The sequence below is a fragment of the Pteronotus mesoamericanus genome, unplaced genomic scaffold (genome assembly GCF_021234165.1).
Source record: "Pteronotus mesoamericanus isolate MK-2021 breed Mesoamerican mustached bat unplaced genomic scaffold, CSHL_Meso_final scaffold_174, whole genome shotgun sequence".
In the NCBI taxonomy this organism is placed as follows: Eukaryota; Metazoa; Chordata; class Mammalia; order Chiroptera; family Mormoopidae; genus Pteronotus; species Pteronotus mesoamericanus.
The window spans coordinates 12,278,148-12,303,623 of NW_026555309.1; the positions used below are offsets into that span (position 1 = coordinate 12,278,148).

Consider the following 25,476-nt stretch of genomic DNA (forward strand, 5'->3'; position numbering starts at 1 on the left):
AGGGGTTATGATAAAATCTAAAACAGTTTAATTGGTTTGAGCTAATCACATGAACTAAGATACTGGTTGTAAACTGAGGGCCCATGGGCGGAATCTGGTTCACAAATTGGTTGGTTCTGTTTTGTCTACTCTTTTGTTTTAAACCCTCACCTGAGGATGTTTATTGATTTTTAGAAAGAGAAACAGAGAGAGAGAGAGAGAGAGAGAGAGATCAATGTGAGAATGAAACATCCATCAGTTGCCTTCCAGACGTGCCCCAATTGGGTATCAAGCCTTCAACCTAGGTATGTGCCCTGACTGGGGATCGAACCCTCAACCTTTTGGTATATGGGATGATGCTCCAACAAACTGAGCCACCTGGCCAGCACTGTTTTGTCTGCTTTTTTAAAAGTTTGGCTGTAGTGCCAAGATTTGCAGATTAAGAGAATTCATATGAAAGTCTGGATTTCTGGCTTTTTTTTTTTTTTTTTCTGTTTTAAAAGAGAAAGATTAGGCAATGCTGGAATCACATTGCCATATGACAGCAATTGCTAGGATCTGGCAGATTGGCTGCTCCTTGTGAGATAAGATATGTGTGCTCCTGTTCAGCACACTTGGGCCAGGTACACTCCCATGAGGCCCGCTACTGTGTTTTGAGTCATCATCTTGATTCTTGCAGGCGTTTCAGTTTGGGAACTCTGTTTATCCAGTCTGTAAACATTTAAAAGCAGGAGTCATAGGATGGCTATGAATACATGGATAATTAGAGAAAATCTGTTCAAAAGAGAAAGAATTAGATGGGGAGAGAGAATACGAATATGAAGCTGAGAGAAGCTGTAATGAGAAATGAAACTATGTCCTGCACTCTGTGCTGCAGAGATTCTCAGAGAATACATGATCTATAGGCTTTGAGCAGCTCAGGGTGGGGAAGACAGTTAGGCTGGAGCATGGCCTGGGTCTCCTTGGACTTCACCACCTGGTTTAGTGGTTCAGAAGAAGTACCTGAAGCCCAGCGGGCATAAGCATGAGCATTTTCATGTCTACCGAGAGTGGCCATATACAAAACCCATACATATATGAGCCTGTAATTACATAGCATCCTGTATATTTTATTTGTATATGTAGTAATATATGTTTATATTAATATGACTTCTGGCCAGCACCGCTGCTGTGATCTGGGGGCCCAGTGTGTGTAGCAGTGGGGACAGTGGGCCTGTGCAGCCAATGAACTGGCTCACAGAGAAGTCTGTGGAGAAGCCCAGCGGGGAGAGGCCTGATGTGGAGAAGAAGGTGTATCTGGAGCAGGACTACACCAAGTCTGAAATCACGGACTTCAAGTTCAAGCCGCTGGCGGTGCTGCCCTGGGAGACTGAAATTTCAGGGGGCCCCAACACTTCTCCGCCCTGTCACCTGCGGTGCAGCACCGTCTCAGAACTCTGCACGGGTGGGGCGTCTAGATGAGGGCCGAGGGCGACAACCAGTACTGCTGGTACGAAGGGCAGAGCAAGAAGATCAAGGCCACAGTCCCCCAGTACATTGGCTTACTCTTGAGCTCCATGCAGAAGCTGGTGACCAACAAGGACGTGTTCTCTATGAAATATGACCGAGAATTTCCCAGTTCCTTTGAGTCTCCTGTGAAGATCTGCAAGGACCTGTTTCATGTCCCAGGACAAATCTACTCATCTCACTCCAAGGAGAACCTGGCTCTGGGACTGCAGGCGCTTGAACACACTCTGTGTGCAGTTCATCCTCCTCACCAGGGAGTCCGACCTGCTCAGCTCTCAAGAGACTGCTGCCTTGAACAGTCTCACAGGGGTGGCATGCAGCAGTGGGGCACAGGGTGCAGAAGCACAGGCCCATGAACAGAGAGGAGAGCCCCGTGAACAGAGGTGTGCACACGTGCAGAGAGATGACGCTACATGTGCCTGCATTGGTTTGCTTGGGTGCGCACATGCGCTGGGCCTGTCAGAGCTGAGTGTGGGCTTCACAGACGCTGGCGGGCACGGGGCATTTGGTTTCCCACTGTTTTTCAGTTGCGATGAATGCCACCAGTGAAGAAGAACCTTTGGACTTTATTCATTTGCTCAACACATGTTTATGGCACTGCCGGTTGGAGTTCTTTTGCTGGGTTTTTTTTAAGTCTGTGTTCTGGTGCCTTTTGCAGTACTTTTCTGGTTACAGTTTATGTTAGCTTGGCTGTACCTTGTGTTCCCCAGGCACCACAACTAAGCATTGTAACTTTGCGATAAATTCACCATTTTTTGTTTAAGCTAGTTTAAGAGGTTATCTGTTACCAGCAATCCAGAGAGCCTTGGCTAAGGCAAAAAATGAGAAGGAAAACAAAGTCATATAGAAAAATGGGTAAAGATTATTTTCAAACGTATAACTAAAGTGACTAAAATTATTTTCTAACAGATGGCTTAAAAAATTTGATCCTGCTTAATCTGAATAACAATCAACTCACATCGATTCCTAAAGAAGTCCGCAGGTAATTTTGTTCATAGTGAGACTTAGTTAACTCCCACACCTCCAGACCCTCCAGCCCACTAGAGCCACCTGAAAACCTTTTGCCTAGCTGCAAGTCCTTGTGGGATTTGAACATGGCAAAGAGACATGTAAACGACTGAGGTAGGCCACTAATTTTAAGCACATGCTTTCTTAAACAGCATGGCTTGGTAGTCTAAGTATAAAAGAAGGGGAGTGGAAACATAAAGTTCTAAAGCTGATTATGTTATTGATCTCCCAAGTATGTGGTTCTTTGAGCTTGCTCCACTACGGAATTGGTGATATTGTTTTATTTCATATGAGTATTGTAAATCATATTCAGTTTGGTAGGAAAGGTATTAGAAAAGCAAAGGCTTTAAAATCAAGATGTCATTTTCATTTTTAAACCCCCCACAACTTATTATCATTAACAGCAACAACAACAACAAAATGCTGTTTCTCCTTCCTGCACATATGCACAGGTGGGCTTCCATTCCAGCACCTTTCTGGAGCCAGCTGACGGCCTTGTCCTTATGCAGGCAAGACACTGTCTTGGGCTTTTCTTCCTACAGATGGAGAGAAAACCTTACTCGCATATACTTGGGAGAGACTATTGTCTGTTGAACAGAAACAGACATATTACAGTGCTAAGAGCATCCAGATATTTAAAAGAGAACACAAAACTATGAACAGCCCTCAACAAAGAGTTTTCTGTACCACCTAAAGTCTATTCCAATTCACTTGTCCATACCTCTACCAAATGTGTTGTTTCCCAGGTAGATTTTAACAGAGAAAGTAATGTTTTAAGTCAGAGCCACTAGAAAAAATTTTGAAGCAATTTAATTTTTTAAGAAGAGGAATATTTATAGCAATGAAAATGCCAATAGTTGTCTGCTTGCCTTTTCACTTATTTGACTGATTGACATATTGATATAATGAAAAAAGGACACCTTGGAAGATCTAGTGAGCTAGGTTCAGATTCATATATTTATATAACCAGCCACCAGCCTTATGACTTGGAACAAGTAACTTAATTGTTCCATACCATAGCTTTCTCAACTCTAAAGGAAGAATTTTGAGTGGGTAAACTTCAAAATCTTTGCAGCTATAACATGTTATAATTTCACAATTTATTAAGCTCTCTTTGGAGCACAAAATAGAATATTAAAGGAACTGTATAAATCTATGGTGCTATGCCAGAAAAATGAATGAAAACTTTCACTGGAAAAAGTAGAGTTAGAAACGATATTGGTCTACACTGCTTTATAGGGAATTCTAGATTGTCCATGTTCTAGCTGTGCCTTAGATGTAAGCTGAATGGCTGGCTTCCCATGCATGATTCCATTTTCTGACCTTGGGAAAGTTTCTTCACCTTCCTATACCTTGGTGTCTTCCTCTGCAAAATGAGGACTATAATAGTGCCTATTTCACAGGGTTGTTTTGATGGTTAAATATGATAACCCATTAAAGACATTTAGGGTTGAGCCCAGGACATAGTAAATGCTCAGTGGATGTTAGCTTTTATTATTATTGGTTATTTTTATTTTTTATTTTTGTTTCCCCAAGTTCAAATGTCAGTGTTTCCACAATGCTTGTGATCTTGATCTACCTACCTCAGGTGTCATGTCTGTAATTATAAACTCAATTTTTTTAAAATCTTTTTTTTTCCCTGTCCAATGGCATTTTTTTATCCTTGTTTTATGACTCTGTGTAATATCTCCTTCAGACCATGATATATGAATAAAGGCAGAATTTGTGTTTGATCCATCTTTCTATCTTCAGCAGGAAATAAGTGATTCTCACAAATATTTTATACAAGATATGTAATCTGTAACTATACTTATATATATCCAAATATATGTTTATATGTATATATAAATGTGTGTGTATAGGTATATATATATATATGTATATATACATATATCCTCCTTTATTTTCTGGCTTCCTCTTCAATATGGCAAGTGTATACTCACAAAGAATGAAAGTAGGATTTTCTTTCTTTAAAATCTACATTGTGGTTACATAAAATACTTTTAATGTAAGCCATATGAATATAAAATATCTTCAAAAGTTCAGTTACAACAAAGATTTTTAGGCTCAAATGATTCATAGTAGTTTGAACACCCGGCTGAAAAAGGCTCAGGTGGGCTACAAAAAGATGAATAGACACATGGCTTCTGATAAGCAGTGTCTGTACAGTTGATTTTCTTATTTTTGTGAGTTTTCTTCCTATGTTTTATTTATTTTTTAGATTAAAAAGTCTTACATATTTGAGTATAAATCATAACCAGCTAGCCAGTATTCCTAGAGAACTTTGTTTTCTTAAGAATCTTTCTGAACTTCAACTTAACTACAATCAGCTCATTTGCATACCTGAAGAAATTAAGTTCTTGAAGAGGCTCCAGAAGCTTCTTTTGGTCAGGAACAACATTGAAGTTTTGCCAGAGGTAAGCAGAACATGGAACCAAATGTTATTTGGTTGGGGCAGAACTCTCATCACAACATGATTGGGAGGGGTTATAGAATAGATTTGGGTATCTAAACCATCTATGAGTACAAACCATCATTTGCTTTCCTTCTCATTAGATGTAGTCAATTCCCAAGTTCCTGTGACAAAGGAGGGTTATAATTTGGATTATTTCACTTAGCTAGGGGTTGCTAGGTTTAGTATCTACAAATACAGGATACTTCAATTTGAATTTCAGATGAGTAATGAGTAAGTTTTTAGTATAAGTATGTTCCAAATGTTGCATGGAACATAACTTATATTAAAAAAAATTCTTTTTTTGAAATTTAAATTTAAGTGAGCCTCCTATATTTTATCTGACAACCTTATGCACTACACAAATGTAAGTGTATATAGGCTGTGGAATGTGTGCTAGATATCTTCTATTTTTCTTCATATCCACTCTCTATCCTTTTTCAACCTACTTTGCATCTGGGAGACTCATCTATATTAGCTTCACAGAGCTCCTTTGTCCTCTGGCTTCCTCTTGGACATGGCCAATGAGAGGTTCTAGCAGGAGGTAAAGTGATGGGAGGAGAGTGAGTATCAGATGCCATTCCCCTGGTACCCTGCCTGATGGGGTGCTTTGAGTTTCCTGCACACCTTTTTGGAAAGCCATAGCTAATATCAGGGGGTCCTCCTGTGGATCCTTACAACTGGCCCTTTAGGCCTATGGTGTTAAAAACCTTTCAGCTGTTGCTAGCTTTTGAGAACTTTGTGGGATTAGTGAACTGTGTTTTGTGGTTTAGGTTCCCTTAAATCCTGTCAAACTTTTATGAAGAGTGGTTTTACTAAACTCCTCAGATTTTCCAGTCTGAGAGTATTGTTTCCTGCTAGGAACCTGTCAATGGATTTACCTTCCTCCCTTGTGCAAATTAGAATTAATTTGTTAGGAAGGAATGCCTGTCATATAGTAAACCGAGAGATATAAAAGCAGATCTGTTCCTGCTATTTCATTTTTCTTACAAAGGAACATTCCCTTTAAAAATTTTGTGCATACTATAATGCAATACGTGAAAATATACCAAGGTGTAGGCTATAAATAAGTATTTTAAAAAATTTTATTCTTAAATTCTTTAAAAACCCTAATTTCTATAAATGAGTAAAAATATCTTTAACTTACAGAATAAATCTATTAAAAGTATAACTTCTTTATTTGAGAGAAAAGTTTTAAAGCAGCAGTATTATCATCATCTTGTTTAGTGTTTATAACAACTTTATGATGCAGCTCTTATACCCATTTTAGAATAAGAAACAGAGACTATGTGACTTGGACACAATTTGCAAAGGTCAGAGAAGGTACTCAAATACATGTCTTTCTAATTTAAAAGGACTTTTTCTACAATTTATAAATCCCAAAGAGTTTAGACTTTAAAAAATTTAAATGCTAATAAATCCTATCCTGAATTATTATGTAAAGAATGCCTATGATCATTTATGTCCTTATATATTTAATATGATTCCATTTATCATTTTTTTTTGGTCTGCATTATAAATACTAAAGCATTACAGAAAATACTCATTTGTTCTATTAATGAAAAAAGTATGAATCATTTTCTGGTACATTATAAATTGTGTGTATGTCTGTGCATGTATGTGAATGTATACATCCATCCAGTCACTTTGGGCTTGTAGATAGAGACTCTAAAAGATTTTTCTTTATAAGGAAAGGGTTCTGTTAGCACAGTGCCAAACAAAAGGGAAATAAGAAATAAATCATGGTGGAATTGTCAATAGAAACAGCTTTCTAAGATTACATCTATTTCTCAAAGATTCTTTTTATTTTAATGACAGTAATGTCTGCCAACTGCTCACTATGTACTGAGCCCTTTAGAAAGCACTTTAGCCACTTATTTAACTCATTCAACAGACATGAGTTATGGTAGGGGCTGCCATTAGCAATTCCATTTTATAAATGGAGAAACTGAGGTACAAAGAGATTAAGATATTTAATCAAAGTTACATAGTAAGTGTCAGAGGTGAGATTTGAAACTTCAAATAGCCCAACTCTTGGCCACCATGATATGTTGCCTTAGTGTGGTCAAAGGAAATGGAAAATTCAAAGAACCTGGCAATCCCAGGACATAGTGACCTCCTTGGGGAGGACATACTGAAGAACTGATCAGGTAATTAGGAAAGATGGTCAATACCATCGAGTTTGAATTTAGAAGAAATACTTATGATTCTACATATTTTATAGATTTTTTAAGAATCTCTCTCTTGTTTTCTTACACAGGGATTTTGTGATCTTATAAACCTAAGAATCTTAAATATAGCTGGAAATATTATTCAGATATTTCCACCAGGAGTAAGTAGAGTCTATTTCTATTATAATTGAAAAATAATTTTGTTTATGCTACTGGCATTAGGAAAATATGGACAGTCAGTATAACCTGTAATAATTGGAATATTGAATTATACAAATGACTCAACTATTTTTTTTTGTTTTACAATTTCAAAACTTATTCTTTCCCATTCCTTCCTCTGTGTGCTATGCCTGCTGAACTTGTTTGAACTAAGTGAACTCTGCTATCATAAATATTTTAATGTATTTGTTATATGGTTGGTGTTTTTTGTTATTGCGCACTGCTTTTGGTCACCTCAGACTTTTTGAAAATATTGTTTTCAAGAGCATACATTTTTATCCCTTTTAATAAATCCAGAGCTGACACTTCTATTAGTTGTTTTTAGGACATAAACAATGAAAAATGTACTTGTTTCCATTTGGAAATGAATTTTGACTTTGCTGAGAAGCAGTTGGTCTGGGCAAATTCTAACTTTTGGGAAAGAAATGGCAGTTTTTCATATCACATTTTTATATCCTAGTGAATGCTTCTACATGCAAGGGAATAACTAGAAGCCCATCAGTCCAGAAGGTATTCAGTGAATAGTTGTTGGTCCTTTAATTACTTTTTCTGATTGGTCAACTCCAAAATGAGATTTTAGTCTTTTTTTCACCCTTAGAGCAATGTTTTATACTGAAGATGTCTTAGATGTGAATAATGAGTGTAATGCCTGTGTTTTAGAAAAGCATACAGAGTTTTTTGTTGTGGTAAAAGTATACATAACATAAAATTTGTCCTTTTAAACATTCTTAAGTGTACAGTTGTATGCACTGCACAAAGCATGTTTGTGTTGTTGTACTACCATTACTACCATCTGTCTCCAGGAGTTTTTCTTCTTCCCCAACTGAAACTATTTCCACTAAACATTTCCCATTCCTGCCTCTCCCTGGAGCGTGACAACCACCATTCTACTTTCTATCTCTACACATTTGAATATTCTAGGTACCTCATATAAGTGGAATAATACAATATTTGTTCTTTTGTGATTGGCTTATTTTACTTAGCATAATGTCTTCAAAGTTCATCTATGTTATGCCTGTGTTAGAATTTTCTTCCTCTTTGACTGAATAATATTTCATCGAAAAAAAATATATGCTACATTTTGTTTATTTCTTTATCTGTCAATGGACACTTGAAGCTTCTACCATATCCAAGTCCCTGATTTTACTTTTGGGCATATGTCCTAAAGTAGAATTGCTGGGTCACATGGAAATTGTTAGTTCAATTTTTTTTAAGTACTCATCAAACCGTTTTTCAAAAACTTACACTTTTGAATGTTTAATAAGAGTTAGATGTTGTTAATATTGACCTGGTAAACGCTACAAGATTTTATTCATTTCAAAAGGCTTAGTCCAACTCTCTCCACCTTGTGAAGGCTTCCCTGACTCCCAAAGCAGCCACTTGGTGCCACCTGGTGCCGTGGTACCTTTATCGTTTGTACCCCAAAGTGGTGTAATTCTTTTCAAGCCTGCCTTGCCATGGGACTGCAAGCTTCTAAGGAGAAGGAAAACTCTTTTTCACCTGTACGCTCAGAGTGTTTTGAATTTCATTTCAATAAATGTTAATGCCCTTAAACTATATTCAGTATTCAGTATATTAGTAGTTTCATTGATTCATTGTTGCTAAAAAATGATTCTGTACTTTTGATTTTGATAAAACACAAATACTTTGATTCCATTAATTTAGAGTGACTTTTATAGGACCTAAGTCAGTTTTGCCTTTGTCACGCTTTTGCTGAAGTTTCTGTGAAAACTTTGAAATAAGATGTTCTATAAACTCATTGGAGTTTTGGCCCAGCTGGTCCAAATTAATACATTTTCCATATTTGATAGATGAGGCAACTAGTAGGGAAAATGATGAACACAGAGAATACATTTTTGACTCTAAATCACACTTTGATTATCAGTGAAAATAGAGTAAGTTTGAAAGTAATTGTAGGAAACTTAGAAAAATTAATTCATGATTTTCAGGAGGCAAACTGAAAAACATGGACCTTAAGGTCCTATATGCATGGGTTTGAAATCTCAATTTCCCATTTACTAACTTTGTTATCTTAAACAAGATGCTTAACTTCTCCAAGTTGCTGTTTCCTCATCTGTAAAATGGGTATGTTAATACCACTATCTTCATACTACAATATAATATAACATAATTATTTTAAAGCATTCTGTACATAATCAGTGTTCAAGGGATGAAAATTATTGTGGTTCATGTAGTTTTAACATGAAGATTTGAAGTGTCTCAATTGGTTTTTTATTGCCTCACAGCCATTCTTTTTTTTTAAAGAGTATTTTGCTATTTTATAACCTAAAACTTAGTGTGCTACATGGAAAATGCAGTTATTTCACAGTAGTATATATTTTTGATTTATATGGCTTTTTATTTTTTGAAATTGAATTTCCACCAACTTTTTTTATAAGAATAAACATTAAATAGAGATCTATAGTAAGACATTGGGACTATTATAATGATGTGTTCATATGTGTTGAATCAGAATTTCTATACTATTTAATTATTGAGAAAAACACTGTCATGATTATATAGTTAATTAGCTGTGTTAGAAATATATTGGTACTTTTATTAACGTGTAATCAAATCTTGTACACTGAGATTTTAGTTTCTTTCCATAGCTTTTTAATTTTATTTTCTAAACTTAAACTTTTTTAATTTTTAAAATTTGTACAAATTATAAACTTTTCTTAAACTTTCAAACAACAAAGAAATACAGACTAATAATGAAAGTTTCTATTTCAGGCCCTTGACATAAGTGTTTTTAGAAAATTCTGTTAAAGCATTTTTTTCACATTATACTATATCTAGATTGGCTTCATTATATTTAATTTTCCAGTATAATTTCTCTTTTAAAAAAAGTACCATCTAAGTATTCAAAAGGTATCATTAGTAGTAGAACAATCAGTAGAGAGAGAGCAAAATGCTGGGGCTGGTTTCTTGATCTGATACACCATTGCACAGTTTGGGAAAATTCTTACTGTCTCCAAAAAATTAATTAATATTCAATTTCTACCTAAGACATATAGAAGTTATTCATTTTAATAATTGCAAATATCCTGTGTTTTTGGATAAGTAGGGATTGTTAAGATGTACTTTAGGATAACTATTTTCTTTCCTCCCATTTAGCACTCTTGTTTTCATATATCCTTTGATAAGTAACCTTGTTCTGATTTAGAAGTGATTAATTGATTATTAAAAATATCTAGAGAATCAATACATAACTATTGAAAAATCAAAATAGAAGGTGTCATTAAGTTTACTTCTGACAGAGTGTTTACTGTTGTTTTTTTAAGGATCTCATTTTTATGTGTGCACTTAAATAAAATTCAAAGTATATTAGTTTTTTATTTAACATACATTGAACATTTCACTTACACAAAATCTTCAAATACTTAAATTTTAGTAACTGGATCTTTTCTTTTTTTCTTTATCATATATTCACTTTTTCTTACATTTTTATTTATTGCTGGAATTGGACTTGGATTTTGAATGAACAAGCCTCGCAGGAAGAAGACGATTTGCAATGAAATGTCTATCATTTGCAACTCTTTTAGGGAGAATAACGGCCTGTGGTGGTCAGTGGACCATGTGGAAACACTGCCAGTTGTTCAGATAGTGCAGAAAACAGTAATGCTTGGTTGTTGAGTTTCCTAGGACTGCCGTAATGAAATAACCACACACTGGGCCCTAAATTAATGTCTTTGTTTTCTTATAATGACACAAGTCCTTGAAGTAGGCCCCACTCTAATCCATTATACCATTGTCTTAACTAATTACATCTATAAGGACTCTTTTCAAATAAGGTTACAGTCTAAGGTTCCAGGTAGACATGAATTTAGGGGCCACTATTCAACCCATTTACTTGTGTGGAATAATGAGTTTTAGTAGTCTGTTTAGCACCTGTCTGTATAATATGCACAACTCTCCTATGTGAGGCTTATATGACAATTTAATTTGTTAAAACTTATTAAGTACCTTCTCTTTGGCCAAGCCTTCTTCTAAGTATTGGGCCTGAGGATTTAAAGAATTTGTGTACGAAGGGAGCTTGGGAGGCAAGTACACAAAACATGTATGTTGCCCTGTAGGATCTTTGGACTTTGTGTTTTAAGAATGCTCTAGAAATTGAAATGGGTCCTGGAGAGACGACAAGAACAAGATCATTACAGAAGAAACTGGCATTAATTAGCTCAGAAAGAGAATGGAGACAGGTGGTAATTTTATTGTTGAATTAAATATATGAAGGGGGAAATTTGCCTTCATAACTGTTGACAATGAAAAAATATTGTTATTTGGATCAAGATGTCTCAGTGGGGTTTGGGAGGAAGGGGTTAGTACTCTCCTCTAGATTTAAAATAAAGAGTCGAATACTCAGTCTCTGAAGTAGTTATGGTCCAACTATTTCAAAAGGGAAAAATTACTGAGTATTTTTAGTTCCCCTGAAACAACTATTTTTTATTTGTACTTTTTCTTTTAAGCAAAGATCTTTCTCTGGCTCCTCTTTGCCCCAAGAGCCCAGTTATTTTTCAAACTGCAATCTTTTTGAACAAAAAGTTGACCTGACAAGAGTGAGATAAAGTTTTAATGGTCATCACCCGTGGGCATCATGATGTTTGTCTTGATGTGAAGTCTGTAACAAAATATCAATGCAATCGACAGATGTATTATAGAATCATATGCTTGAAACCTATATAATTTTATTGACTGACATCACCCCAGTAAGTTCTCTAAAAATATCTGGAGAAAGAAGCTCTAAAACCAATATGTTTGACATGTGAAGATTAAGCACGTCATTAATAAACTTTCACTTAAAGGTAGAATAAATACACACACACACACACATATATATTCTATAAAACATTTGCAGACATAACAGAAAACTTCACGTTTGTGTAACACTCTTTTTAGGACCATTTCTAGGCCTCCTTTACAGGTATCAAATTTGAAGTAGCAGAACACTCTAACTCTGGCAAAGTGAAAGCATTCTCTTGGTTGTGCTTAGGTACTAGAGATGCCTCTCTGATTAGGCAGTTTTATGTTTCCTGCTTTTCTGTGGAAATAGACCTCACTCTGATCTTCCCACGGCTGACTCTTTTGTATTATAAAGGTCTCAGCTCAAAAATTAATTTCTCAAATAGCCTTCCTTGACCAAGCCCTCAAAATAGCCAGTTCGTTAGTCTATTACACAAATTTAAATGTTGTTGTGGAACTTATTATTGTTTTAAATGCTTATTTATTTGATTATGTGCTTAATGTTTGTCTTAACCCACCCTCCATTCTTTTACCCTCAATGAAATACAAATTCCTGTGAAAGCAGGAAACTTTCCTGTCTATGGATTGCTGTATTCTTATTTCCTAGACCAGTGCTTGGCAACTAGTAAACACACCTTATATATTTGTTGAATGAATAAAGGACTGAATGGCCAGATAACAGCCAATTTTTGGCTTTTCTACTCTTTACCTAATGCTTTTAAATCACAAGCATTGGGAGGATCTCAAGAATTTTCTCTCTTTAAAAAACATTAAATTTATTGCAGGTGACATTAGGTAATAAGATATGTGTTTCAATTTTAAAATTCTATAATACATTATCTGTGTATTGCATTGTTTGTTCACCAAAGTCATCTCCTTCTGTTACCATATATTTAACCCCATTTACCCTCCCTGTCTCTCCCCAGTCTTAGTACCCCATATTGTTGTTTGTGTTTATCAGGTTTTTGTTTGTTGCTTTCTGTTTTATGTCCCACATATGAGTGAAATCATATGGTTTTTGGTTTTGTTTTCCTCTGACTTATTTTGCTTGGCATCACATTTGTAAAATTCATCCATGTTGTTGAAAGTTGCAGTAATTTGTTTTTTCTTTATGGCTGAGTAGTATTCCATTATCTGTGTTTTCCCCATCTTTTTTATCCAAAAGTTTTTTATCTTTATGAATAAATGTTTTCAGATTTTTCAAATAGATACCCAGAAGAGGGGTTGCTGGGTCATGTGGTAGCTTTATTCTAAAATTTTTGAGGAACCTCCATACTGTTTTCCATAGTGGCTGTACCAATTTACCTTTCCACTAGCAGTGTATGAGGGTACCTTATTCTCCACAATCTCTCCAAAACTTGTTACTTCTTGATTTGTTTATAACAACCATTAAATAAGTATGAGGTGATAGCGCCCTGTAATTTTCATTTGCATTTCCCTTATAGCTAGTGAAGATTAGCGTCTTTTCATATTTGTTTGCCATTTGTTTGTCTTCTTGGGAGAAGTTTATGCTTAGGTTCTCTGCCAATTTTTTAATTGAATTCTTTTTGTTGTTGTTATTGACCTGTATAAATTCTTTGGCTGTTTTGGATATTAAGCCCTTATTGGAGGTGTTTGAAAATATCTTCTCCTATTAGGTTGGTTGCCTTATTGTTTTGGTGATGGTTTCTTTTGCTGTGCAGAAATCTTTTTAGGCTGATATAGTCCCATTCATTTATTTTTGCTTTTACTTCCTCTGCCTTTGGGGTCAAGTCCACAAAAGCTTCTCCGAGACCAAGGTTGGTAAGTTCAGTGCCTGTTTTCTTTTTTGTAGTTTACTGTTTCAGGTCTTATATTTAGGTCTTTGATCCATTTTGAGTTAACTTTTGTGTATGGTGACAAATAACCATCTAGTTTCATTCCTTTGAATGTAGTTTTCTTATTTTCCCAGCACTATTATTGAAGAGGCTTCTTTTTCTCCATTGTATTTTAAAAAATTTTTTTTTTCTGTCAAAAATTAGTTGTCTAATCAGATAGAGGTTTGATCTCCAAGATATATAAAGAACTCACTTGACTCCACTCCAAGACGACAAACGATCCAATCAAAAAATGGGCAAAGGACCTGGGCAGACGCTTTTCCAAGGAGGAGATACAGAGGGCCCAGAGGCATTTGAAAGGATGCTTAGCATCACTAGCCATCAGAGAAATGCAGATCAAAGCTACCATGAGGTACCACCTCACACCGGTCAGAATGGCCATCATAAACAGATCAACAAACAATAGGTGCTGACGAGGCTGTGGAGAAAAGGGAACCCTAGTCCACTGTTGGTGAGAATGCAGACTGGTGCAGCCACGGTGGAAAGCAGTGTGGAATTTCCTCAAAAAGCTGAAAATGGAACTGCCTTTTGATCCAGTGATTCCCCTGCTGGGACTATACCCTAAGAATACCAAAATGCCAATACAAAAGAACCTATGCACCCCAATGTTCATAGCAGCACAATTCACAATAGCCAAGTGTTGGAAGCAACCTAAATGCTCATCAGTAGATGATTGGATCAAAAAAATGATGGTACATATACGCAATGGAATACTACGCAGCAGAAAGAAAAAAAGAACTACTAAACTTCGCGACAGCATGGATGGAACTGGAGAGCATCATGCTAAGCGAAATAAGCCAGGGGGCGAAAGACAAATACCATATGATCTCACCTATAAGCGGAACCTGACCAACAATACAAATATGCAAGGAAAATAAGACCAACAACACTGAAAGGAAAAGAAACCAACAGAGACAAGAGGGAAGGAGGGGGGCGGGGGAAAAGGAAGGGAAGGGGAAAGTCAAGGAACATATAGCAAGGACTCATGGACAAAACCAAAGGGGAAGAGCTGAGAGAGGGAAGGAGGGAGGGGGCAAGGGAAAGTGGTGGGGGGTAGGCAGAGACAAATGTATTTGAAAAAAAAAGTTAAAGGACAAAAAAAAAACTTAGTTGTCTATATATATGTGGGTTTATTTCTTGGCTCTCAGTTATGTTCCACTGGTCTGTGTATCTGTTTCTCTGTGATACCATTCTGCTTTAATTATTATAGCTTTGCAGTATAATTTAAAGTCAGGATGTGTGACACCTTTGGCTTTGTGTTTTTTTCTTAGGATGCTTTGGCAATTCAGGGACTTTGTGCTTGCATACAAATTTGATTTATTTTTTGGTGATTTCTCTCTTTCAATAATTTGAATACTTAATTCCACTTTCTCCTATCCTGAAGGGCTTCTGCTGAAATATCTGATGATAATCTAATGGTCTCTCCTTTGCGGGTCACTGTTTTCTTTTCCCTGGCTGCCTTGAGAATTACTTCCTTGTGTTAATTTTTCAGTTTTAATATAATATGCCTTGGAGAAGGTTTATTTTGGATTGAGATCATTCAGTGTTCTGTTAGTCTCTTACACTTGAGGATCCAGATTTTTCCATGGGTTTGGAAAGTTCTTTTTTTTGTTGTATTTCCTTTTTAATTTTAGAAACAATTCAAATTATAGAAATCACTTAATTTTTTTTTGCCTTGGATTCTAAGAAGTTCAAAACAAAATTAATAATTACAGCTTAGAATTATTCTATGTATTTCAACTCAAATTTTATTGGCCTTAATTTATAGTTTTCTATTATAAGCTACCTATTGTTCTTGGAAGATAATTGAGAATATATTACAATACAAACCAAAACAAAAATGAGAAACCTAAGCTCTGATTAAGAAGATATTCCAAAGACTCCCAAAACTCCCTAAATAAAATTGCAGAGCTTTTCAGAACATTTTATTTGTAATCATCAGTGATGGTACCAGGGAGGAGGGTCAATTTTCTCCTTTTCCTAGTATTTCTATGAGGATTAAATTTATAGAAAACTGCCTGCTGTTCTATACCTTTATCTTTCTCTTAATCTTTTCTTTTTGTGCCCATGTACAGAAAATAACACGGTAGTATACAGAGAAGGTGTGGTGGTTAGATAGGTATTGGTGTTAGTGGTATTAAAGACAGAAGGTTCTAGAAGATAATAAGGGGAAGACAACTACTGGGTCAAGAAGATAACTACTCAGAAGTTTCAAGGAACTAGGCCCAGAAAATAATATTTACACTTGTTAGAACCGATCAGTTTTCCTTTAGGAAGTTCTGGCAAAGAATTACACGGACTAGAGTTTTATGATTAGAAGCAGAATCAACAGGGATAGGCAAAGGCCATATAGGAGGGATACTCTGCAGTCTCTGATACACTCAGGATTGTTAGTCAGAGTTTCATCTACCTAGGTCTCAGATACTCATTGGTAACAAAAATATACCAAGGGGGATATGTAAAAGTTATTACATGAAAGCAAACAATGATAACTAATATTCTTTGTAAAATGTATGGTTGGTTTTGTGCTAAGCATTTGCAAAACATCATCTTATTTAGTCCTCATTACTGCTCTGTGAGCTAAGTCCTATCACTAGTCCCATGTTACAGATGAAAAAACCTAAGGGTGGGGAAGAGATTAAGATTCCTTGCCCAACATTATATATTAAAGTGAAAATTTCAACCTAAATCACTTCAAAGCCAAGATAAACTTAATTACTAATAATACTTTTAGAAATATATCATGCCTGGTTATTGTGTATTGTTTCCAACTGTCCAGATTGTGTGTTCTTTTAATTGTTGTGGAAGCCTTGGCTGAGTTGAATTACCCAGGTAAAGCCCTGATCTCTGAACCCTCTTCCTGCTGCTGCGTAGCCTCCTGTGTTCCTATGGCCTCTGGCTTACTTTAGAATACTGAAGTCAGGACTCCTGGGAATGTGGTTTTGGAACTGAAAACACAGGTTTATTTGAGATGAGGAGTTGAGATTTGCAGTTGACCCTGACAGCTCTTGCTGGAATGGACTTTTTATACCTTGTAATTAAGAGGAACAATTGGCACTATCTGGAGTGCCCCCTACAAAAGGAAACTCTAACCTTACTTTTGAGAGGAAGAAAGGATATTGGGGTTGGAGTGTATTTTCTGACACCATATCTAGAGTTTGTTGCTGATATTTTTAGATTAAAGGGGAATTTCAAAGAAATTGCAGATGTGGCTTTCTAGGAAGGTGCACTAAAGAGAGATCAGAGCTATAAATCAAGGAAATAATTCCAAATAGAAGACACGGGGTTCATAGAAGGCTTAGACAACTAAACTATGCAATCAATGTGAGGGAACCAACTCACAGATGGGGAGACAGGTGGCATTGAGGAAAGCTTGAGTGTGTCCCTGTGGGGAAACTAAACTTTTTGATATAGTTCTTTGTTTTACAATATAAAAAGTTTGCTTACTTTCACTTTCTTATGCTTGCTGGTAGGGAGTTGGTGCTAATCTATGAAAATAATTTGATGGCTAGATTTTCCCAGATGTTTGGACCTGAGACTTTTTCCATGCAAATCTCTGTCCCAAGAATGACAACTGCATCAAGTCACACACACAACTCTGATAAACACATGTAGTTGAAAGTATTCCTGGTTATATTTTGATTTTTTTTTTTTTTGCGTTAATGGAAGAAACACAATATGTGAAAACAGCAGACAGTCTGGAGTCAGGCAAACCTGGGCTTGAATTCTGGCTCTGACACTTACATTTGATTTCTTATGATTCCTGCAGATGGCAGCCCATTATAAGACATCCCTGAACTGGCCATAGAAGAATGGCTTTTCTTGGTGGATTTACAAGTTAGCTTTCCAAGGGAAATGTGATGAGGCAAATTTTGGTAGTGACTTCTTTTTTAGGTCATAATAGAATGTGGAGAAGCTAGTGTGCTATCTTCGTTGGCAGCAGTATTGTGTGGTAAAAGACAGATGAACTCTTGGCGCTGTATTTGAATTCCAGCTTTGCAGCTTCCTAGTTGTGTGACAATGGGCAGGTTTTCCAGGGCCCTGAATGTCAGTTCTTCTATCTAAAAAAATTGGACATTAATACAAATGATACTGGCTGCTGACATAATTGAACTAACAAATGTAAACCACCGGAAACATAGCTAGTGCATTATATATTATGAGTCATATGTCATATATATTATATTATATATCATATATATTATATGAGTCCTCATTCCTGTCTCCGTCTGTCACCATCAGAGCACAGCATTTTTCCCACCCCATATACACTATGAGCGTGGCCTGGGACTGCCACCATGATAGCAAGGCCTTAGGGAAGTTGTGCTAGAAGGTGTAGTTATTTCTTCCTCTCCACTTTCTTTCCGAAGTTATTTCTTATATCTGGGATCCTCTTGGGGTTACCAAAACTGTGAGAGAATAAATGGTGAGGAAATAATAAATGGAAAAAAAATCTATAAATACATGAGGAGTATTGTTATTAAGCTAATTAATATTATTTCTTAATTTTATGTCAGGAAGAGGAATTATGATTCATATTATTGGATAAAAGATATACTCAGAAAAGCAAAAACAAATAAAATAAACGTATAGCTATGTTTAACTTTAGAGGGAAAGAGACTACTTTATTTAATTATTTTACAGCACTCCCATATAATTTTTATTCAGGTATTAACTATGTTAAAGTACAAGTTCTACTGAATGTCCCCTGGGGAGTAACACATAGAGTCAGCCCAGTACTGACTGTCCTCATATAAAAAGAACAAAGGAACTCATGATTTCTTGAAGGAAGCTGAGCACTGCTAAACAAGCACTGTCTTTCTTTTTTTCTTCTTTTTTATCGAGTTTATTGGGGTGACATTGGTTAATAAAATTATACAGGTTTCAGGTGTACAGTTCTATAATGCATCATCTGTACATTGCATTGTGTGTTCACCAGCCCAAGTCAAGTTTTCTTCCATCACCATTTGCCCTTCCCTTTACTCTCTGGTAATGACCATACTGTTGCCTGTGTGAGATTTTTTTTCTTAATCCCTTTATCTTTTTCACCCAGCCCCACCATCAGCCTCCCCTCTGACAGCAGGCAGTCTGTTCTCTATCAACCTGTTTTTTTATTTTGTTTGTTAGTTTATTTTGTTCATTTGATATATGAGTGAAATTATATGGCACTTGTCTTTCTCTGACTGGCTTATCTTACTTAGCATAATGCTCTCCAGGTCCATCCATGCTGTTGCAAGGGGCAAGATTTCCTTCTTTTTTATGATCTAGTAGTAGTCCATTGTGTAAATGTACCCCAGCTTTTTTATGTACTCATCCATTGGTGGGCACTTGGGCTGCTTCCAAATCAGGGCTATTGGAAATAACGCTGCAATGAACATAGGGATGGGTATATTTTTTTGCAATAGTGTTTCATGTTTCTTCTGTTGTATTTCCAGGAGTGAAATTGCCACAAGGCAGTTCCATTTTAAATTTTTGGATATAACTCTATATTGCTTTCCACAGTAGCTGCAACAACCTGCGTTCCTACCAACAGTGCACAAGGGTTTGCTTTTTAAAAAATTGTTGTTCAATTACAGCTGTCCCAATTTTCCCCCCATTGCTCCCCCTTGCCCCTCTCCTCCTCCTCCTTCCGTCAGTCCCCACCCGGTTGTCCTTAACTGTGGGTCCTTTATACATGTTCCTTGACTAGACACTTCCCCTTCTTTCCCCTGTTTTCCCTCTCCCCACCATCTCTGGTCACTGTCAGTTTGTTCCACTTTTACGCACATCATCGCCAGCACTTGTGTGTTGTTTTATTGATGATAGACATTCTGACCTGTATGAGGTGATATCTTATTGTGGCTTTAATTTGTATTTCTCTCATGATTAGTGACATTGAGCATCTTTCATGTGTCTATTGGCCCTCTGTATGTCCTCCTTGGAGAAGTGTCTGTTCAAGTCCTTTGCCCATTTTTTAATTGGACTGTTTGTTTTTTTGATTTTGAGTTTTGTAAGTTCTTTATTAATTTTGGATATTAATCCCAAATCATATGTATCATTAGTGAATATGTTCACCCATTCAGCTGGTTGTATTTTCATTTTTTTATTGTTTCTTTTGCTGTGCAAAAACTTTTTAGTTTGATGTAGTCCCATTTGTTTTTCTTTTGTTTCCCTTGCCCAAGGAGATATATCAGAAAAAATTGCTATGGAAAATGTTTGAGATATTACTACCTATTTTTTTCTAGGATTTTTATGCCTTTGAGTCTTATGTTTCAGTCTTTAATCCATTTGGAGTTTATTCTTGTGTATGGTTTAAGAAGTTGGTCTAGTTTCATTTTTTTGGACATATCTGTCCAGTCTTCCCAACACCATTTATTGAGGAGACTATTTTATCCTATTATATGTTTTTGCCTCCTTTGTTGAATATTAATTGACCATAAAGGTGTGGGTTTGTTTCTGAGCTCTCTATTCTGTTCTATTGTCCTAAATGTCTGTTTTTATTATAGTACCATGCTGTTTTGATTACTATGGCCTTATAGTATCTTTGATGTCAAGTAGTGTGATACATCAACTTTGCTTTTATTTCTTAATATTACTGAAGCTATTTGGGTCCTTTGTGATTTCATATAAATTTTTAGAATATTTGCTTTAGATCTGTGAAATATGCCCTTGGTATCTTAATAGAAATTGCATTGATTCTATAGATTGCTTTGGTAGCATGGACATTTTAATGATACTGGTCCTTCCAATATATTAATGAACATAATATATGCTTCCAATTATTTATATCTTCCTCAACTTCTGTCTTCAGTGTCCTATAGTTTTCTGATTACAAGTCTTTTAATTCCTTGGTTAAATTTATTCCTAGGTACTTTGTTCTTTTTTGCAATAGTTAATGGGATGGTTTTCTTAGTTTCTCTTTCTGATCATTCATTATAGGTGTATAAAAATGCCACTGGTTTCTGAATATTGACTTTGTATTCCACTACTTTGCCCAATTCATTAATTAGGTCAAGTAGCTTTTTGGTGGGGCCTATAGGGTTTCCAGTGTACAATATCATGGTGTATGAGAATAATGACAATTTTATTTCCTCTTTTACATTTTGGATTCCTTTTATTTCTTCTTCCTGTCTGATTACTGTGGCTAAGATTTCCAATACTATGTTGAATAACAGTGGTGAAGGTAAACATCCCTGTCTTGTCTCTGGTCTTAATGGAAAATGCTTTTAGTTTTTGCACATTGAGTATGATGTTGGCAGTAGGTTTTTCATGTAAGACCTTTATTGTATTGAGGTATGCTCCCTCTATTCCCATTTTGGTGAGTGTTTTTGTCATAGATGCGTGCTGGATTTTATCAAATGCTTTTTCTGCATCTATTGATATGATCATGTGATTTTTGTCCCATTTTGTTTGTGATGTATCACACTTACTGATTTGTGAATATTGTTCCATCCTTGTATCTCTAGAATAAATCTCACTTGATATGGTGTATGATCTTTTTAATGTGTTGCTGGATCTGGTTTGCTAATACTTGGTTGAGGATTTTAGCATCTATTTTCATCAGAGATATTGGCCTGTAATTTTCTTTCTTCGTTGTGTCTTTACCTAGCTTTGGAATTAGGATAATGCGGGCCTCAGCAGTAAAAAGAGTGTGGAAGTCTTTCCTCTTCTTGAATTTTTTGGAATAATTTGAGACTAATAGATGTTAGTCCTTCTTTGAGTGATTGGTAAAATTCACCTGTGAAGCTGTCTGGTCTAGGGCTTTTGTGTGGCGGGAGTCTTTTGATTGCTGCTTCAATTTTACTAGTTGTTATAGGTCTATTCATGTTTTCTGCTTCTTCCTGATTCAGTTTTGGAAGACTGTGTGTTTCTAAAAATTTATCCATTTCCCTCAGGCTGTCCAATTTCTTGGTGTAAAGTTGTTCATATTAATTTCTTGCAATCCTTTTTATTTCTGTGTTATCAGTTGTTACTTCTCCTCTTTTATTTCTGACTTTATTTATTTGGGCCTTCTCTCTTTTTTTCTTGATGAGTCTCGTTAAAGATTTGCCAATTTAGCTTATCTTATCAAAGAAGCAGTTCCTGGATTCATTGATCCTTTAATTATTTTTTAGTCTCTATGTCATTTATTTCTGCTCTGGTCTTATTTCCTTCCTTCTACTCACTCTGGGCTTTGTTTGTTCTTGTTTTTCTAGTTCTTTTATGTGTAGGGTTGAGATTTTTCTGTCTTCTTTAGGTAGGCCAGTAATGCTACGAACTTCCCTCTCAGGTTTTGCTGTGTCCCATAGGTTTTTGGGTTGTTATGTGTTTGTTTTCATTTATTTCCAGGTACTTTTTGGTTTCTTCCTTGAGCTCATTGTTAATCCATTCATTATTTAATAACGTGTTGTTTAGCCTCCATGTATTTGAATGTTTTGAGGTTTTTTTCCCTATGGTTGATTTCTGGTTTTAAGCCATTGTGACCTAGAAAATGCTTGATATAATTTCAATTTTTTTGAAGTTGTTAAGGCTTGTTTTATGTTCTACCATGTGGTCTATCTTTGAGAATGACCCATGTGCATTTAAGAGGAACACGTGTTCTGCTTTTCAGGGGTGAACTGTTCTGTAACTATCAATTAAATCCATCAAATTTGGATGCTTCAGGATTTTGTGTGTTATTCTTGTGCAGAGACCATGCTAATCTTTGTATCATTCCAACTGTAGTATGTGTGCTGCTGTAGTGAGCACTGTTCCCCAAATTCTTGCTTTTTTGTTACTTTCTTTTAGCTGCTCTGTGTCTTGAGTAATTTTCTTTGGTTAAAGTGTGTAAACCAAAATTAATTTTAGACTGTTATAAAGAATAAATATCATGGATTTGAGCAAAAATAAGCTGCAGCTCAGGAGATACAGAATCAGATGGCAACCCAATTTGAGTTCCACTGGGACAAAGGGAAGGTTGTCATTTATAGCAAAAGTTCCTGCTCAAGTTCTCATTAAATCTGTTTTGTGCACAAAAGGTCTTGGAATTGTGCAGCTCTGATTGGACAGGGCAGGTCTCAGTCTGTTAGTAGAAATAGGAAGCCCGTTTTTACCTCCAGTGATTAACTCAGATGTGTAAACAAGCACCCATAGTATAGGAAGCCAAGAGTTCTGTCTGAGGTTCTTCCCGGTATACAGAGTATATAGGAAGCCCATGTCATAAAATGGCCACTATTATCTACAAAATTTGGGCCCTCAGTTGATCACTGGGAATCCACATCAGCAAATAAACATTTTCTGAGAGTTCACAGCTAATTAATCTTTCTTCTTGGGATCCATTGACATTAATGAACATGTGTCTGGTTATTGAATCCCTGAGTCATAAGTGTTTTCCCTCTCAAACTACTAAACATATGATTCTATTTTACTCTGTATTTTAATGGTATGGGCTAATATGAGACTAAAGTGTTCAAAGAAGAGAAATGTTCAAAATCCTGAGGAGGAGAAGAATGCTTGCAAAGAAAGCTAATGTTGTCAGAATTGAGAGAGAAATAGAGAAAGAGTGTGGGAGCATGTGTAACCACTGGGAGATGAGGTCAAAGAGATAGTGGAGGGTCCACTCATGACTGAGTCCTATGTGCCAGTGTGAAGACTGCATTTCCTTTTGAGTGTGATAAGAGCCACTGGACGGTTTTGAGCAACAGAAGTGATCTATTCTGATTTACACTCTAAGGAGATCACACTGTTGAATGTGGCATGCACGGGGCAGAGTAGATACAGCAGCCTGTTCAGCTACTGGTTCTCAATAGTTCAAGTGGTTCTCAATAGCACAAAAGTGGTGCCTAAGGCAGGTATGGGATAGGGGTTGTGAGAAGATACTTGTAAGTCCTCCAAGATTAGTTGCTCTTTTTACAGTGAAGCCTGAGGATGATGCTGGAGCCGCTGTCCCAGTAGCTTTAAGGCCCAGCATATTGAAATCAGGGAGGGCACTGGGCTTCAGAGCCTTCAGCTGCTTCTCCATGGCCGGAGTGAGGAAGGGGCATGCGCGCAAGCGTGCACGTGTGTGTGTGTGTGTGTGTGTGTGTGTGTGTGTGTGTGTGTGTAGCCTGGAAGTTCAGTTATCTCCTTCCCTCTAGGCTTCTCTTGGTATCCTCTCTTCAATTAACTCTAAGGGTTTTTCTTGGACAAGTAATCAGCTAATACTGAACACTTCTGACTCAAGGTCACTTCGTAGTTTCCTTCCATTCATGTAGGGTATGTGAGAGGAATTTTCAGAACTTATTTCTTGGCTTTCTTATATTCAAAGGATACTATCAGCCTAATCACTCCACAATTCTGTTTAGATACCAAGTTATGCATTTTCTTGAATTTCTTATTGGTCACTATTCTTGTTCATGTCCTTTAAAAAAAATTGTTAGCTAATATATTTTTTTGCTGTCACAACCTCACACTTAAAATCTTACCATCCACGCAATTCAGCCTTCAGCTTATTTAGAAATTCCATTTCTTGCTTAGGGATAACTCTGTGAACTTTGAGATGGTCTGAAGAGTACATGGTACCCGTCGTTGCTATAGCTTGTTTATCAGTTCTATTTTTGAGTCCATGTAAAATCTCAGTCTCTCTTCTCCCTTTTTTTATTAACAATGTTCTGGCTAAAACTGCCCCCTTCTGATTACTTTAGGTTAGTCTGAAGCAACAGGGGACTAACACATTGCTGAACTTACATGTTGTTCCTAAGGCATGGAGCTTTGCAGGGACAGTTATAATAACTGACCAAGTCTGAAGAAGAAAGCCTTTGCAAACCTTGAGTGCCCAGGGAGAGCTATGTGTGCCTGGGATTTGTGAGGAGATATTCATTTATATATTAATTATTTATTGGGCATCAGTTACATACTAGGTACTGAATTTAGAACTTGCATTATATAGTCACTTAAGATAAATTTCTTAAAGAGAACAAAGCCTAACAGTAAAGGTAGACTTTTCATAGCATTTATAGATAGTATGATTAATTTATATATAACACCAAGCAGGAGACAGGGACACATGTGATAGAGGCTAGAGAAGCTTAGAGGGGTGATATTTTTGGTTTGAAGAGATGATGCAGGAGGAGGGTGAGTAGAAGGGCACAGTATGAGTAAAAACTGTGAGGCAAGACCCTCTGGATGGCTGGTGTACAACGGTGAAGGCAGGACTTAGCAGGAATATGGCTGGAGAAACAGGCTGAGGTAAGCCAAATATGACATGCTTGGGGTTTTGGTTTTCCTGGGAGCAAGAGAGCCTTGAAAAATTTTAAGTAAAGTTTGATTATGACTGGATTCTCATTTTAAAAGATTAATTTAGCAGCAAAGGATTTCTCTGGGACCAATTAGAGTGCTATTGCCATGATTCATATAAGGTGAAGGTATTAATTGAGGCAGAGAGGGTTAGTGACTGGGCTGGAAGTATGAAGAGATTGTGCGGAGGTGGTGAGGAGGAGGGTGGGATGGAAAGGATAAGAGGGGATTTAAAAAGTTAGAGTTGACAGGATGGGACAGGAGATTGGATGTCAGTGATGAGGAAAAAGAGAAAAATTTGTGGGAAACATGAGGTGGGTTTCAATGTTAGAAT

General features: G+C 36.4%; 1 protein-coding gene and 1 non-coding gene across 2 annotated transcripts in view; one reads left to right on the forward strand and one right to left on the reverse strand.

Annotated features, from left to right (window-relative positions):
• LRRC69 (leucine rich repeat containing 69) overlaps positions 1-25,476 on the forward strand; it is a 61,754-nt gene that overhangs the window by 14,544 nt on the left and 21,734 nt on the right. The gene's annotated exons all lie outside the window — the stretch shown is intronic.
• On the reverse strand, positions 22,534-22,637 carry LOC129084483 (U6 spliceosomal RNA). Its single transcript, XR_008530608.1, has one exon. It is a non-coding gene; the product is annotated as a U6 spliceosomal RNA (small nuclear RNA).